The sequence below is a fragment of the Protopterus annectens genome, chromosome 3.part0 (genome assembly GCF_019279795.1).
Source record: "Protopterus annectens isolate FY-2018-M chromosome 3.part0, PAN1.0, whole genome shotgun sequence".
Lineage (NCBI taxonomy): Eukaryota > Metazoa > Chordata > Ceratodontiformes > Protopteridae > Protopterus > Protopterus annectens.
In genome coordinates, this window is record NC_056731.1 from 467,160,222 (window position 1) to 467,175,863 (window position 15,642).

Below are 15,642 nucleotides of genomic sequence, written 5' to 3' on the forward strand. Positions count from 1 at the left end.
GGAGAAGAGATAGTTCTTAGATATATATGAAGACATATAAACCAATTTATTTAGTACACACCACCTCAGAGGATAGGAAACACAGGCTAGCAAATACACTTAGCTTCTTTTCAAGCATGAGAAGAAATTATTTCTCATAATATTCCAGGCCTCACATGGAATTAAGCTGATTACTTTTCAAATGCAAAGATATTGACTTTCTGTTGGTTTCAAACTATTACTCTAAACATCCTGACATTATGCAACTGAAAAACACAACTGACCTTATTGTTTTTAATGCCTGAAACACATCAGGAAACTGTACTCCATTAGACATTATTGTTAGCAAACCAGGAATTGAAGCAAACTACCTCAGCTCTATGCTATCTTCAGGATAATAGGCAACTAGACAGTACAGTATAAGCCATTATAAAAACTTTATGAAGAAATATAACAGGTCAGAAGTTGCAGACTGATAGTTGTCAATTTTGGAGTACAAAAATTGATACTTCAAGGCATACAGCTATCACCAAGTCATTTATTAAATGTAAGGAGATCAGACTAAAAAATGCTCTAAATCTCCTTAAATATATTTGCCAAGACCACTTATGAATAAAAATAAATATAACTGCATGGCTTTGCAGCTACTTTCACAAGCTGTATCACAATGTACAAATATTTCCACTGTAGCACTTTTCAGTATTACCTTATTTTATAATCAAGTCTTGTTCAAATTCCTAACATTTAAACTTTTCACCATCAACTTTTTCTAATTGCTATTTTATTATAACTGATATTTTAGTACATGTTAATTGCAATTTTATTGATTTAGCAGTTGTATACTATTTTTTTATGGAGCTTTTCTTGCTGAAACTCCAGTGAAAATGGTCTATGCCCAGCCAGACTTTCCCAATCAACAAATGCAAATAAATACGTAAATTGCCTGCTCCTTATTTATTACTACTGCCAGAGAACTACAGCAATGCTCTTGAGTTTTTAAATAAGGTTAGTTATGGAATACTAAGATTTTACCCATAGGTTTCCCAAAGACAGGAGCAAAAAGATGTAAAAAAACTGCAGCAAGCAACAGGAGGAAGCTAGCCAAACAGCACAGGTGTTGTGAACAAATTACCCATGGGAAGGAATAACAGAACTGGAGGAAGCAAAAATAATTCGTTTGACTACATGGAAGGAATAGGCTTTCATATTTGTGAATATCAGAATACAGATTGAGAGAGAGAAGACTGATGGTTGAGTGGCCAGCCCTGGTGGAATATTTAGTGGAACTTAGAATGAATAGGACAATTAAAAGGGGATAATTATTAGGTCACAAAGAATTAAACATGATAATTTAAAAAAAATCAGAGGAACTTGGGGCATGACTGGAAGGAAAGGCTGGGTTGACAAATTACAAAGGATCAATGAGGGAAGTGTGCAGGATTTGAAATAAACAACTAAATCAAAGAAGTTTAAGAATAATTGCATGTAAAGGCCTGCACAGATATACTTATCCCTACAGTAGATCACAAAGGACCTTCCCTCGGGTTCATAGTAACTGCTGGGTGTGTGTAGGGAGTGAGAAGGGAGTGTGCAGAATCCAGTCAGTTTAAACATGCATTGCAAAATGCTCTTGGGCAGACGCTGGTTTGACATCTGGAAGTTACTACAGAGATTATACTGATAAACTGGAATAGGGGAACTAGAATGTCTTACTAATCTGCTGATGAAGGTTTATTTCTTTTAACCAGGTATTTGCACCATTTGTTCTATGAAGCAATAGAGAAAGGTCTAATTGGGTTGTTAAATGGATAAAATAAAAACACTATTTTTCAATAGTGACAGTTGTCAAGATTAGAACTCCTTGCACTGATCACAGTAGCAAGAACTGCCCCTTTCCTGAGAGAAACTCTACGACTCATCAGCTGTTTAAACGGAGACTAGTACTTGCACTTAAACACTTCTGTTAAATCATCTGCAAAATTTTTTAATGTACACATTTTCAAACACTACTACTGTTATCAACAAAACTGCAGTTACAAACGTTGCTTTATATTAAACATCACATTGCCAGTCTGCACTTACAAAGTTTAAGTACCAGTACTTTTATAAATTTACTTCAGTTTGGCATAATCACCTATAAGGAGGCTACCCCCCCCCCCCCATTAACCCCATACCAGTAAATATTTTATTTACTTGCATTCCCTATGAAATATTACAAAGTGTGTGGGGAGGTACTAAATTTAATTAATAAACATTAACGGAAATACTAGTATTACAGGCATTTCAGTTTAAGTTAAAAAGGAGTAGTGGTAGATAGTTGCAGCTACTACCACCAATTACCAAAAATGGCAAAGGTGATTGTCATAAACACATTTTTGTCTATATAGTCACTTTAAAAGCAGGTTGCAATACTGGATACAAGTAATGGGTCAACTGAATGACAGCCCTTCTATCAGTCATTCAGTCCTTGCCCACCACCTGATGGACCACAGAAAGACTGAGCTGTTATTTTGGCTATTACTTTAATACATACCCAGAATGGCTCGGGGGTCTGACAGAGCAAATCTGGAGGATTGGCATGTCTATTCTTGAGTGGAGCAGTTGAGCTGGGCTCAGTACTACGAGTGCTGGCAAAAGCTGTGATTCAGAGGGCATAGGGCTAAGCTGGGGGGACGGAGGAAACTGAGGAAGGCAGAAATGCTGGATGGCCAAGGACAACTACATGCTTGTGTAGTTCTTCCCTTGCCATCCATGGCTATTAGTGCAAAGAGGAGTAAATCATGATTAAAAAAAAAAAGAAAAATTCATTACAGACTGCAGTATAACAGCCTCACATGAGCCATCAGCTGCAATATGTGCTCTCTCTTGCAGTGCCCTTGAGCTCTCTCACTGAGAAAATATGGGGTGAAGATTTCCTATTTGGGAGGCAATCCTGATGTAGGTCACACCAGAGCACCTGTGAGGCACCAGAGTCCAGGGAACTCTGGAGGAGGAGAAACATTAGGCACTAGCATAGGAATGGGAGGTCAAACCCCTTTCCAAATTAATACACAACTAGAAACTGACATCCTTCTTAACAGCTACTTCATAGATACTATCCAAAAATTAACTCATACTAACCGTAACTCTGACCCCCCCCCACCTCTTCTAATCCACACAGCAAAACCTATTCTCCCTTGCTTATATCAAATCACTACTTCTCAAACTCAAACCTTGCTCTCCCTCTGCAGATAACCTACCTCCCACCTTCCTCAAACTAGCCGCCAAATCCACTGCCTATCCTGTAACTCTACTAATCAACAGATCCATACAAGAGGCCATAGTCCCAGACATCTGGAAATCCTTCTACACTATCCCATTGCACAAAGGTGGAAATTCTACAGACCCATAGCCATACTGTCGCCTCTATCAAAAATACTTAAAATGTATCCACACTCGGCTTATGAATTATCTTCTCCAGGAAAGCTTGCTAACTCCCACTCATAATGGCTTCAGGCCAAATCATAGCACCGTTATCTTTCACCCATACTGTAGCCAAGGCCAGAGACAACAACCAACTGGAATCCTGCCTTTTCCTCGACATCTCTAAGGCCTTTGATACTGTTTCTCACCCTTTACTTCTTTCTAAACTATCCAGTCTCAGCCTCTCTGGACCCCCTCTTGGCTGGTTCGCAAGTTACCTCTCCAATAGGCAGCAATCAGTCAGACGGCTCACTTCCTGTTCCTCCTTCCTACCCATTAAAGCATGTGTTCCCCAGGGCTCCATCCTAGGACCTTTACTTTTCAATATCTTCACCAATGACTTCTACCCTTATTCAATATGCAGACAATTCAACACTCATTACCATCTCAAACCCTACCTCTCATTTGCACACACATACCCAAGATTCTTTCCGATCCATTGAAAAATGGCTCTCTGAAAACCAGCTCATCTTAAATCCAAAAAACCTAAACTCTGGCTATTCCTACCTCGACCTCTATCACACCATAAATCCACATTTGTTATTACATCCCATGATATAACCACCATTAAAGCAGACTCCCACACTAAACTTTTAAGAACCATTATTGACGAATTAAAATTTAACCTTCACATCCAAAGTATTAAAAAAAGACATCAAAAACTCATTCTATTATATAGAAATAAGTTCCTTACCTTTGACACTAAACTCTCCACGGCTCAAGCACTCCTCCTCCCCTCCCGCCTCTATGCAGCTCCACTCATTACTAGCATTCAGTCTATATTTTTGTCTGAGTTACAACAAACACACCACAAATAGTTTGATTTGCCACTAACTTACCAAACAACTCACACCACTGCCTTGCTCTTAAACTCCAATGGCTAGAATTTTCCCAACAACTCCAATTGACTCAATTTCGAATACTACACTACATTCTATACAAACCTACATTCTGTCCCTCACTCTCCTCATTCGTCTCCTACTAAATTCCCAACTGTTCCCTATGTACATCCACTCAACAACTACCTGTTATCCATAAATCTAACAGAAACACTGCCCAAGCCTGGAATAAACTCCCCTCATACAAAAGAGCCATCTCCCACCCCTTACACTTCAAAAATGAACTCAACGAGTCTTACTTCAAACTAAGTCCTACCACTGTCATGACCCTACATAATTCCTTCCACACCCCTTCTGTTAACAGTACCCTGAACAAGGCTCTTTTGCCCTTGTACTTTATTTACCGTTTTCTCTATGCCTATTTTTCCTACTCCACAAGTGTATATATATATATATATATATATATATATATATATATATATATATATATATATATATATACACACACACACATATATATATATATATATATATATATATATATATATATATATACACACACATATATATATATACACACACACACACACATATATATATCTCCACACACACGCACGCACACACACACACACACACACACACACACACACACACACACACACACACACACACACACACACACACACAATGCCAACTTTATCTTCTTTCTACTAAATCAAACCTCACCTTATTTTCTTGTTTGATGTCTTTACTAACACTGCACTGCAATCAGGATCTGTGGTGGTGCAGCAGTAGCTTTGTTGCCTCACAGCAAGAGGTTCTCCCGTTCGATTCTCAGCTAGTGTGAGGGGAGTGCCTTCTGTGTGGAGTCTGCATGTCCTCCCCACGGGTCGAGTGGCATTCCGAAAGACATGCGTGGATGGGCGTGCCTTCGTTGAAGGCTGGGCATTGAGCTGGCAACTCGGCACTGTGAAAATCTATTGACAATCATTAGTGAACCGGAGTTCCGCTGTGGCGGCCCCTAACCGGGAAAAGCCGAAAGACAACAACAACTAACACTGCAATCAGCTTTTTTTCCCCGACCAATCTTGTTTTAAAAAATAATAAAATAAATAAATAACTAAATAAAAAAAAAAAAAAAAACATCAATAGCAAGTTAAATAAATAAAAAAAATAATAATTCATAGCAAGTTTATGTATCTATTCCATGTAACATCCATTATCATGTATGTTTTTTCCCTACTGTGTTTACAAGTTTCTCTGACTATGTATTATATTATGTTCCCTGCTGCGTTTCTGCTTTATTCTGTTTATACAATAACTATGTATTATTATAACTATGTCTGTGTTGTGGAGCTTTTCTGCTCTGCTCTCCACTGAAAATGGGCTAATTTTTGGCTCAGTTGGTCCAACCCAGTTAACAAATGTCAAATAAATAATGGTGGGATGGAAATAGGCATAGCACTCCACAAATCAGGGACAAATCTCAACAGAATCAGGGACAAGTCCAAAAATAACCTGATATAAGCAGGGACAGCTTTAAAATAGTAGTACTGTGTACATAATAAGAGAATATAAATTAGTATACATCTTCTGGTGATAAAGGAGAACACTGGACCATGCACAAGTTGCTTTTAAGAATGAAGAAACCTGTACTGCTTATGTCACCACCAACACCAATATAACACATGTGAAACATTTTTTAATTCACTTGAAAAGTTAATAATACATCAACATGCAATTTATGAACATTAAGAAGTATGAAACTCTAATACCTAATAAAGACCGACTGTAAACCTCAGTTATTTACCAGCGAACAAGAAATTTCAGGGAGGGACAGGACATAAAAGCAGGAGGCAAAAATCACAGAAGTTAAAAGTTAATAGAGCAGGTTTTGCATCAACACATATATTCTGAACTATGAAGTTCTGTCTGACACTAACCATAACTTTCAGTGGTTTACCTGAAAATCAAACATTTTATTGGGGTCAGGGCAAAATATGAGGCAAGAATAAAGGTTCTGCAAAACTGCATTGCCATAGAAATGTTTTGTGTTAGTGTTTCAAGTGAAGGATCTCTTAGCATCAGCTACTGACTTTTTTTTTAAATTTGTTAACTGGGGTTTTCTCTGATATGGCTTGTCATAAAAATACTTTCTGCGACAAGGTTTAACATATTACAGTAACAGGGAGCAGCTGTCAAACTACGCTAATGCAGTAACATACTAAGCAGTATGCAAACACGCTAATGTGCTCCAGTGTTCTCCATTAGTGCTCATTTTCTGAAGTAAAAAGTCTATAACTCTAATTATTGTCATTATTTATTACATGCAATTCACCATATTTTCTGCACAAGTCACCAGTTTTACAAGGGATTAATAGGGGCACTGTTAAAATCAGAGTCAAAATCAGGAAGAGTTGAGAAGAATGAAAACAGATCTAACAAGTATAATATACCCAGAGAAAGGGATTATAAAATATGTACGTAAATGTGTACTATCACCTTAAACGGAGTGTGCCAGCCTTTTTTTTAGATCCATGTATGGTAAGCTGTTAAGTCATGTGATTCTGTTGTTTACAGTCAGGCAGCACTTTAGCAGAGAGCTCAGGTTTCACTAGCTTGAGGGAGGGTTACTTCCACAGCACTGATGCTAACAGCTTCCTCTGTGTGCTCCTTTAATTATAGTCCCTTGCTAACAGGGAGGTTTCATCACTTTACTGTGAAGTTAGTCAACTAGTGCTTATATGGTTCTGGGTCTACTACATTTCTGTGCTTGTTTTTCTCAGTTTGAAGACTGATGCAGCTATACATGTTTTGTTGTAATGGCTTTGTTTACTGCTTATGGAAATAGATGCAGTTGGTATATTACATTACATGGAATTCTGCAGTTTTTTGTTTACTTTTGTAACTGCATAGTGAAGTGCTTTATGCCATGTGGCCCCTTCCATTTTTTGTTGTCATGGGTCCTACTGCTGAATTTTGTTATAACAGAAAGGACAGAACAATGATAACTGATAATGGAAGAGCAAACTAAAACATGACAGAACTTAATTATAACACTGCTATGTTATAAACACTCAAGAGCTAAGGAAAGAACAGTTGTGTAAACGTTTATTACAGTAGGTGACCCTCTGTTCACTGTTGCCATATTTATAACCTAAGAGATTGCCTGTTAAGGATAGCCAAACGTCCAGCCAGTATACCAAAACCTTTAGTACTTATATGAATTGTACGTCACATATATGCTCCCATGCAAAGCGTAGGGCATAAAGTTGACATACAGACGCATACACTCAGAATTAAAATAGCTCCAGGAGGAAGAGAATGCTCCTAGGATCAAGGAAAAACATGTGCATCCATAAGGAGAAACAGGAGAAGAGCCACTTGGCCAAGAAGGCAAGAAAGAACAGGTTAGAGCAGAAAGGGCAGGAGGGAGGGAGCAAATGCTGCAACAGTGAAGAGAAGAATGTATTATGTCATTCCATATCAATGCTGCAGTATTCATAACCTAAGAGAGAGTACAAAAGCTCAAGAGGATGCATGGGAGGAGGATGGCATGGAACAGCCTTCCAGGAAACCATGCAGGATAGCCCTGGTAAAGGCAGCCCTGGCCCTGGAAATAACATCCAACTTGTAATGTTTAGTGAAAGTATGAGCAGAGGACCAAGTACTGCCTCAAGGATGGAATAAATATCCAGACCCTTGAGAAAAGCACCACAGGAAGCAACAGCTATGGTAGAATGAGCCTTCACCGATAAGGAAAAACATTTACCATGAAAAGAATAACAAAAAGAAATGGTCTTACAAATCATGGAAGAGGTGGCTTGCTTAGACACAGACAAACCCAATGACCTGGGATGTAAGTAAACAAAAAACTGCTCAGATCTGCCAATAACTTTAGTTTTATCCAAATAATGTCAGAGTTGTCTATGCAAATCCAAGGTGTGGAGAATTTTTCCTTCTACACAGTTTGCCAGTCTGATTAAGGGATAACTCATTGACCACTTTGGACATAAAAGAAGGGTTATTACAAAGAGACAACTTGTCTCTGTAGAAAACTAAGAAAGGAGGAACAGCCATGAGAGCCTGAAGTTCACACATTTTCATGGCTGATGTGAGAGCCAGAAGAACAGTCTTCCAAGTAAAATGTGGTAAGGAAGCTGAAGAACCAGGCTCTAACAGAGCCTAAGTCAATTTACAAAGTACAAATCTGAGGTCCTCGGAAGGCAGAATAGCCCTCGTGTGAGGCCTGACATCAGGGCAATTTATAAAGTACAAATCTGAGGTCCTAGGAAGGCAGAATAGCCCTCGTGTGAGGTCTGACATCAGGGGCAACTTAAAAAAAATTGCTTAACCTCAAATCTAGAGGCCAGAAGAAGACTCAAGGGCATACAAGCAGAAAGTGCAGACAGGTGAACTTTAACTGATAAATATGCTAATCTAGCATGGAGTAGATCACACAAATAAGAGGGAACCAGAGAAACCTTCAGATTGGTGCCTCTCTCACCATCAAAATCCCCTGACAGAAAATCTTCTCCATTTAGACAAATATGATTTCCTGGTAGTGGGTTTCCTTGTCCCCTGTAGGACCCAAAGCACATCCTCAGAAACAGGATGCCTAAAAGGGATGAAAACCCTATCAACCACAGAGTCAGTTGAAAAGTGAACAAGTGAGGATGTATAAGAGATCCCTTATCTTGTGTGAGAATATCCATCTGATGAGGTAACTTGTGGTGATTGCCCCAGTCAGGTGAAAAAGAAAGGGGAACCAGTGCTGTCTGTCCAAAGGGGAGTCACTAGCGAGATTCTGGGAGAGTTCTGCCTGATCTTTTGAAAGACTTGTGGCAACAGACAAAAGTAATGGAATGCGTACGGAAACATTCCCTTCCAAGAAAAAGACAGGGTGTCCACTTTCCAAGCTAGATGACTTGGGGCTCTGGAGCAAAATAGAAGTTGTCTGTTCAGAGGGGAGGCAAAGAGATCTATCTAGGGAACACCCAACCGATGGACAATGTTCAGGAACACATCTCTGTGAAGCATCTGTTCGTTAGCTTGTGTGCTCTATCTGCTCAAAGGGTCTCCCACTAGACTGTGCTCCAAGGGATTCTAAACTGCTTGAAGAGTCACTTGATACTGGACAGCTAAATCTCAGACCTGAAGAGCTAGTCTGCAAAGAAGATAGGACCTTGTACTCCCTTGCTTGTTGACATACCACACAGCTGTGGTGCTGTGTGTGAAAATTTTGAAGGGGGCCCAAGATGAGGGGAATGAAAAGCTTAAAGAGTTCAAAGCAGAGAAGTCATCTCCTTTATACTGATGTGGTCCAACTTCTGATGAAGAAGCCAGAGATCCTGAACCTTGAAAATGCCAAAGGAGGACCCTCTCCCATCCCCTGTCTGAGGCATCTGTAAAAAGTTCTTGAGTCAGGACCGGATCTTAGAAATGAAACTCCAAGTTGAGAGAAAGCTGATGAATCCAACACTGAAGCTCAAGCTTGAGGCAGGGAAGGAGCAGTACTAGAAAGTCCAGAGGGTGCCAATGTTGGAGCCACACTGATTTAAGGGGGTACCAGTGAAGTTTTGTTATGTGGATCCCGGCCAAAGGGAGCACTGGAATGGTGGTAGCCATGAACCCGAAGACACTAAGAAATTTCCTGACTGTGACTGATGCCAGAGGAAGAAGAGACAAGAAAAAGGCAGTGAGAGACAGGGCCTTGGGGGCAGCAAAGATGCCAGCATGGGCATGGTCTGAAGTCAACAACAGAAGAAAACATGATCCTGAGAAGGCATCAGAGCTGATTTCTGGAAGTTTATGGTGAACCACCAGACTGTGTAATAGGGAAATAGTAAACTCGAGATCCTGAAGCAGAACATCAGGGGAAGAATCTTGAATAGCAGATTGTCCAGATAGTGAAAGATTCGAATGATTCATCTTGCAAAAGGCAATTACAGGAGTGAGGCATTTGGCGAATACCCTTGGGGCAGTAGAGAAGCCAAACAGCAAAGCAGAGAAATGAAAATGCAAGGAAGAAACAGAGAAACAAATTCCCTGAAAAGGGAATGGATGGAAATATGAAGGTAAGCACCTTTGAGGTCCAGAGAAACCAGGAAGGCGTGGGGTAGAAGAAGGGGAAATAGAATCTGAAGAGACAAAACATTCAAAAGGACGAAATCCTGAGAAAGATGCTGAGCTGGGAAAGATCCAGAATTGATCTCCAAGTGCCCTCCTTTCTTGCAACTAAAACTTTCTGGAATAAAACCCCCTTCTTACCTGGGTAGGAGCCGCAGCTTGAATGGTGCTCTGGACCAAAAGAGAATGTAGCATCTCTGGAAAAAGAGGTTGTTCACAAGGAGGTTGAATGATTCCCAAAAAGGGAGGAAGGAATTTCCAAACCATAAAATACCCCTGGCAGATAATGGACAGAACCGAGGAGCCTGCTGTGATCTTTAAGCAATTTGGAAGAGACCAGGAATGATGGTGGGATAAGAGAACCTGGCTGAGGGAAAGAGGAAACAAATGGTCAAATAAAACCCAGCTTATCCTGAAAAGCAAGTTTCTGAGAAGTAGGAGTGTGAATAAATAGCAGAACGCATACCTTTTCCTTTAGGTGGAGGGCAGGGCTGCCTAGAAACAAAAGAAAATTTGGAGGGATAATTCCTCTGAAAAGTAGGAATAGGATAAACAAAAATATATTTCAACTCCTGTAAGGCTTTACCCTTATCTTGGAGAGACTTGAAAAATTCAGCAGCACCATTACCAAAATAATTTCTAATACCCAGAAGAGCATCCAACAGTTTGGCCTTAATGTCATCAGGCAGAGCCTGAAGAAGCCAAGAGTAATGTCTCATAACACAACCAAAGATAGAAGGCCTGGAGGAGGCATAAGCTGTACTGTGGCTGCATGTGATGGCGTAGCGAGTAATTTGAGAGTCACAGTCCAACAGGGAAAGGCAGAAGACTTCCCTTCAGAATCAGGAAGGTCAGAAACCACTTTGAAAACCTGAAAAAGGAAGGACAAAATGTACCTGGTCATGAGAGTCTGGTAGTTAATGGCCTGAAAGGATAAAGTAACAGCAGGGTAAACCTTTTTGCCCAGCCTGTCCGTGGCCCTATTATCCTTATCTGAAGGGAGCAACTTGTTAGAAGGTAATAAGTTGGAGGGCTTGTCAGAGGTGACAGACACTACAGAAGGATCAGCTAAAGGGCATTTATAAAAGGAATTTACATTCATCAGGCACCTTGTAAAATCTATCAGGTTTCTTGGGTCAAGGGGGCTGGGAATCAGGGGCCACAGAAGCTGGTGAAAGGGCATCCAGGAGGGCATAGAGAACAGGGGAAACAGCTAATGGCTTAGTAGACTTCGTCTGGAGGAGCTTATAATACCTTTTCTGAATGTCCCAAACTTGAGAACAATCCCACTTAAAACCATCATGCTGGCAACAGTTTCCCCAAAGGGGAATCTTGAGTAATAGAATGCTCTTCCTTTGAACCATAGCCCAAAGGGGAAGGAATATAAGCCAGGGACTCTTCCTCAGAATCCAGATCCTCATCTGAAGAATCTAGTTTCCCTGGGTCTTTTAAGAGGAGTGGAATACCAGGGAACGAGCAGGCACAGACATCCCTTGAGGACGCTTTAAAGCCATTAAAGCATTAAATAACCCCAGAGTAAAATTCTGACATTCACACTGGGGAGCCTTAACAGGGGGAAATGTACTTGGTTCGGTTTCTTTTTCTGCAGGATGCCCGCACAAAACACTCTTGGAGGGTCAGACTCTTGACTACATTCAATAAGCATAGTAGGGATCGCCTCCCTTACTAAAATCTGCAGAACCCACCCAGTCCCTCAGATATAATCAGCTGGGGTTCCCCCTCAACGTCAGGAGCAGACAATTGTAAAGCCTCCGATGATGTGAAAGACATCTGATCCATGCTGGCCTCCGACAAGGTCAAGACAGAGGAATCCAAGGCAACCACCGGACGATCTTCTGGACATTTCTTGCCTCATGAGAGACATCGAGGGAGGGGGGTTGGACAGTAGCCATATCAGACTTTTTCTTGGCAGACGGCTGACTCTTGGGATAGGAAGATTCCTCCATTGCACCCTGAGCCAACAGCTTAAGACACTGGCTTTCAAGATAAACAAAGAGGAGAGAGGACTACAACAGGGTCTTTGGGACAAATGTTCGGCAGACAGAACACTATGTATGGTGGTGGGAAGCACCTAAACAGAAATGTCAATGGTTCTGATGGTCTTAATGGGGAATCTGCCCCCCCCCCCCCATGCTGACATTTTCCCTTTCTGGATAACACGAATCCAACAGCACTAAATAAATAGATAAATAAATAAAGATAAGAAGAAACTGCAATGGGGCACTAATCTGAAATTTGCCTTTGTAACCAGCACAGCAGAAGGGCGTTCAGGCTGGTGGCAAAGAAGTTCTGATTGTATACGTCTATATGTCACCTTTATGCCCTACACCTTGAATGGGGAGTGTGTGTGTGACATAAGACACCTTTAAGTACTAAAGCCTTTGGTATACTGGCCAGACATTGGGCTGTCCTTGGCTGCAGATCCCTTAGGCTAAGATGCTGCCTTAGGTTATGAATACTGCAACAGTGACATGGAAGGACATCTATTGTTTCCCAAAATTTGGCATGTGGGAAATTCATGCTGCTGATGTGCACCAATGAGAAATCAGACATGGCTCTGATATCCATTAATGGTGTTTTACAGAGATTTATAAATGGTCATCTTTAATATCAGTTGGAGTGCATGGATACCACCCAACCATAATGTTAACAAGATTATGCCTGGATGTTTACACAGCCTTAATATCACATGCTACAAAATCTGAATTCTTCTCAGTCTGTCTCAGCACACATGCACACACTACTTTTTCTTCCCCTTTCTTCTTTATGCAGCCAACACAGCATTACAAGTAAGAAAATATCATATCTCTCAACTGTCACCAATTTTGGCTCAAATTTTAGCTCTGACCCTCTTAATCCTTCTTAAAACTTGTGACTTTTGGAGAAAAGGTGGTAAATTACATGTAATAAGTAAATAATGATAGTAACTACAGGTATAGATTTATTTAATTTCAGAAAATATACAGTAATTCACATTTTCTTATTCTGGCAGTGTTTCAAGTTAACAGTACTAATATTTTAAAAGTGACCCTGATTGTCCTTAATTCTTTCTAGATTTGTTTTCGATTCTGTCGAGAGCTATGTCTAAGCTTCACCATTTAGGTCCTAATAGTACTATCACTGAGAATTCATTGGAGGGAGAACATATTCCTTCATTATAGCTTTAGTAAATAGCATGCCAAATTCATTTGTTTTATAATCCATAATCATAAGTGAACTGAAACAACCAATACCAAACATAACACATAATACTATTGAAAAATTAAATAATTTTCCAAAATAATTGTGAAATACCCAGCAGAAAAACAATCAGTAAAGAACAATAATGTATGGCCAATACCACCTATATTCCATGTGGGGGCTATGCCACCTATGCCACCAACACTGGTACTTTAATATTCCCATTTGTGGAGTACCCCACCAATGGACAATACCCAGAAAGAGGTCTCTTTAGCACCCATTCAGGAGGGGCTGCTCTGGATCTGCTCAGAAATTCTGCTACTGTGTTTCTCCCTAAGAGTATGTACAGACACTGGAGAAAGATTTTATGTTGAATGGGCATCTCCCATGCTATATAACCAAAACTGCAGAGATAAGATCTGATGCATTCATACTTTTGATATACCACATAACTATGTTGTTGTCTAAGAAGATCCAAAGAGGACCCAGAATCCAGAGGTATTGTAAAGAAAGAAGAGCTAAAATAAGAGCCTTCAACTTCTTTATGTTGATATGGTACTTTCTTTTTGACACCATACCCCCTTGACTTTTGATGACCATGGAATTAGCACCCCATGCCAGACCAGAGACATTTGTGAACAGATCTGGCAAGAGGATGAAACCAGGAAAGGAACTCCTGGATTGAGTGAAATCTGGTTTGAGCCACCATAAAAAGTTTCTTATTGATGAAGGGCAAAAGAAGAATTTGAAAGGTTACTGGATGGCAATGCTGAATCATAGACTTCAGATGCCACTGAAACTTCCTCATATGGAGTCTGGCATAGTGAATCTTGGTAATCATTGATGCCCTGTAACCAGGCACTCAGGGAACCTCTCTCTTGCAGAGGTCACATCCAAGGGAAGAAGGTTCTGAAAGTAATCTACCACGGAAAAAAAAAAAAAAGAAAAACGGTCATTGAGAATATGTTAATTCTGCATTCTAGTAAAACCTGATCCTGGCATGGAATTAAGAAGGCTTAAAGTTCAGGTTAAACCCCTTTACTGACAAGACGATCAATAATAAATTGCAAATGAGTCAGAAGTTGTGCTTGCGGTAATATCCTGAATGAGGAGATCATCCAGATAAGGAGATATTCGAATTGCACAAAATATTTGAATTGTTCAAAGTCTGCAGAAGGCAATGACAGGAGCTAAGCATTTTGTGAATATCTTTGAGGAAGTAGCAAGACCAGAGGGCAAAGCAGAACAATGAGAGTTATATGAAGAAACACAAAAATCATAAGAATTTGTTGTACATGAAGACAGGCAGTATACAACGCTGCCAAGAAAGCTTGTGGAAGAACTGCTGGAAGTTAGGACTGCAGTCAACATCTTGAAATTTGATATCTTGAGAAAGGTGTTGAGTAAAGAAAGTACTAAACTAGTCTTCAAGTGCCCTCCCTTCTGGGAACCAGAAACATTCTTGAGTAAAAACATGTTTTCTCCCAAGTGTGGAGGGACCAAGGTGATTCTCCCCTGTGAGAGAATTTATGAAGAAGAGGGAGAATGAAATGAATCTAACTTATGGAGGCTGAGGAAACTGTGAGATATGCGGGAAAACCTTCAAAGACATTTACAATGCCATTAAACGACAGGTAATAACTTTCGACAAATGGGTGCTAATTGACAATCTGGCAGAGAAAGGGAAAGTTTCTGAGATCAAACAACCTGATAAAAGCTGAGGTGGGGTGGGATGGAAATAACAGGTAGTCATAAAAAAGATGATTTGCCTGGAAAGGAAGGTTTTGAACTTCTGGAACTCGGTTGAGACTTTTCATGAAACTGTCTTCTTGGTGTTCTCTTACCCTTCTGAGAAGGCTTTAGATCCTTACAAAAAAGGACCAGCCTTGAAAATATAATTTCTCTGAAATTTACGAACAGGAAAAAGAAAAAGATTTGTTTAAGATCCTGCAAAATGTTACCCTAGCAGAGCCAAAAAGATGCTGCAGATCTATCCCACCAACAAGTTCTATTAATGTCGCAGACCAGGTTA

General features: G+C 40.1%; 1 protein-coding gene across 5 annotated transcripts in view; it reads right to left on the bottom strand.

Annotated features, from left to right (window-relative positions):
- Positions 1-15,642, bottom strand: part of HUS1 (HUS1 checkpoint clamp component) — a 977,322-nt gene that overhangs the window by 870,072 nt on the left and 91,608 nt on the right. Inside the window, exon 1 of one of the 5 annotated variants that reach the window (XM_044064890.1) lies at positions 6,783-6,854. The exons of the other annotated variants lie outside the window; for them this stretch is intronic. The gene's annotated coding sequence lies outside the window, so the exon portion shown is untranslated. Of the gene's footprint in view, positions 1-6,782; positions 6,855-15,642 lie in introns of those variants that run through there. 5 annotated transcript variants of the gene reach the window in all.